This window comes from Jaculus jaculus, chromosome 1 (assembly GCF_020740685.1).
Source record: "Jaculus jaculus isolate mJacJac1 chromosome 1, mJacJac1.mat.Y.cur, whole genome shotgun sequence".
NCBI lineage: Eukaryota > Metazoa > Chordata > Mammalia > Rodentia > Dipodidae > Jaculus > Jaculus jaculus.
The window spans coordinates 266,354,889-266,357,918 of NC_059102.1; positions in this window are offsets into that span (position 1 = coordinate 266,354,889).

Below are 3,030 nucleotides of genomic sequence, written 5' to 3' on the forward strand. Positions count from 1 at the left end.
AGCATCTTATTTTAGCCCAGGCTGACCAGAAATTCACTTTGTAGTCCATACTGGCCTTGAGTTTATAGTAATATTACTACCTCAGCCTCCCAAGAGCTGGATTTAAAGGTACACCACCATGCTCAGCTGTAATCATTCTTATAGGCTATCAAAAAGGAAGACCAGTCAGAGAAAGAGGGATGCCTTCTGGGGAGAGCAGACTTTGCAGCAATAGACTGGCTGCCCTGTTGGGTAGCGTATTGTCCATCCTGGGAGGGAGGATTCAAGCTGAGACCTGCCAGGAATACTACTCAGGGTTTCATGTATCAGACTTTATGACTTCCTGCCTCTCCTAAACTAGGCATTCTATTTTTCTAAGCCCACTGTCTTGACTTTGCCAATAGCTTACACACTGACCTCCTGGGTAATCCCCCATTACCATGTCAATGAATATCACACCTTAACCAATCTCTGATTATTAGAGATCCAAGTTTATCTGACTTACAAGTTGAGAAATGTCAGAAAATTCACACTGGATACTAATGACTACCTTAACAGGATTTACACAAAGAAATTCCTAGTGTGGCACCTAAGATTAATAGACTCTTGGGATAGGAGACTACGGGAGGGGAAGAAGGGGTGGTGGGAAGGAAGGAAAGGACAAAAGGAAACATGTAGTATGAAAGCAGAAAGGAAGGTGTGTTAGAGATAGTGCCCAAGGGGGAAATGGGAGGAAGGGGAGGAAGGGGAAAGGGAAACAAAAAAATATTTGTTTAAAACCACCATAAACTGGGTGTGGTGGTGCACATCTTTAATCCCAGCACTTGGGAGGCAGAGGTAGGAGAATCGCCATGAGTTCGAGGCTAGCCTGAGACTATATAGTGAATTCTAGGCCAGTTTGGGCTAGATTGAGACCCTACCTTGAAAAAACAAATAAATAACAATATTATTATTATTATTATTATACAGAAGGAAATGAAAAACATTTAATTGAATCTAAGTCACCAGTGTCTCCCTCCAGAGCCTCTTAGTTGAACCGTGTCATGCAGTGCTCATTTGTAAAAGGCCTGTAAGTGTTAGATATGTGATCAGCACTAGAACTGTGCTATCCAATATGGCAGCCTCTAGCCACATGTGCTAGCGAGCACTTCTATTAAACATTGCTACTCTAGAAAATGAGAAGAGAATAAGGGGGCTAAGGACGTGGGTCAGTTAGCAGAGTGCTTGCCTAGCATGCACAATGCATAAACTAGGCAATGCGGTAAGGGCAGGGTGGTGGCAGGGAGATTAAAAATTCAGCTGTAGTTGGGTGTGGTGGCACACACCTTTAATCCCAGTACTCAGAAGGCAGAGGTAAGAGGATCACTATGAGTTTGAGACCACCCTGAGACTACATAGTAAATTCTGGATCAGCCTGGGCTAGACAGAGCCCCTACCTTGAAAAAATAAAAATAAAAAAAATTAAAAATTCTACTATATAGAGAGGTTGAGGCCATTCAGTACCCATGTAAGCCAGATGCACAAGGTGGTGCTTGCATCTGGAGTTCGTTTGCAGTGGTTGAAGGCTCTGGAACACTCATTCTTTCTCTCTCTATCTGCTCCTTGCTCACTCAGTGTGTGTGTGTGTGTGTGTGTGTGTGTGTGTAATAAACAAACTATCCAAGCTCTTTCTTGTACCCTGTCCTAGGTAGTGCTACCCCACCATCACACAAGATCTCAATGCCCCTTCTTTAAACCCTGCCGCCAACTCTCTTCAGTTTCCATGACATTTTCAGCAGCCACAGCTGAGTCATAAACACAACAAAAACAAGACAACTTTGCATATGTACCAAGACAAATCTTTCCTCCGAGTACTTTAGTTCAATCCGTGACCTTCCTGAAGTGATGCCCTTGAACCTCTGAGCACAGCCTTCAAACATGTTCAGCCTTGAGTATTAATAGAAATCACAATGATGCCGGATGGATTTACTAGTTAGAATTGGAGACTCTGGAAAACAGCTTAGAGCAACTTTAAAATAGCAACCAGGGGAACAAACATACCAGTGACATTGGGTGGTCAATGGAGATGTGGCAGTCATTTATTAAAGAAAATAAAACCCTGGTGACAGTTTTTAAATCCTCATCAAAACACTTTTTGTCTAAGGGCAATATTTTTATAGTTCCTATTCCCTGCCTATAAATGTGTGCTTCTTCTTAAATAACCCTTTTAGAAGCCCAGGTCCAGCCTAGGAGAGAAGCTGATGACATCATCTCCTTTACAAAAATGGAATTGTGTAGCCTCTTAGAAAGTGAAGGCCTGCCTGCCTTACCCAAGGGTGAGGTGGGGAAGGGGCATGGGTCCCTTTATCTTTGATGTGTGTGTAGCTTTGATGTGATTATTTTTTTTCTGATTCCATGAGTGTTTTCTCTTTTTGTTTTTGTTTTTGTTTTGTTTTTTGGTGGGAATGGGAAATTACATAAAGGGACAGGCTGTGTCTGATATCAGTCAGCATTTGTGACAGAGATGAAGATGGTCTACTTGAGAATGTAGTCAAATTCAACACGCACCTTCATCCCCTGACCATGTCAACCATTTATTTTATTTAGTTTTCCCTGTTTTTTCCGGAAGGGGTTAGATAGAACTTGGAATACCTGGAGGAGGAAGAAAGGCTAACAGACAGCTCTGTTGTTTAAATGTGAAATGCCCTCTCGTAGGCTCCTGTGTTTGAGCAATTGGTTGGCAGCTGGTGGTGCTATTTGGAAAGGATGTGGAACCTCAAAGAGAGTTGAGCTTTGCTGGAAGTAGTGGGCCACTGGTGGAAGATTTTCATGTTGTACAGCCTGGTCCCACTTTATTTTTTTATTTTTTCATTTTTTCAAAGATTTTATTTTCATTTATTTATTAGAGACAGAGGGGGGGGGAGAGAGAGAGAGAGAGAGAGAATGGATGTACCAAGGCCTCTAGCCACTGCAAATGAACTCTAGATGCATATACCACCATGCGCATATGGCTTACATGGGACCCAGAGAATTGAACCAGGATCCTTTGGCTTTGCAGGCAAATGCCTTAAC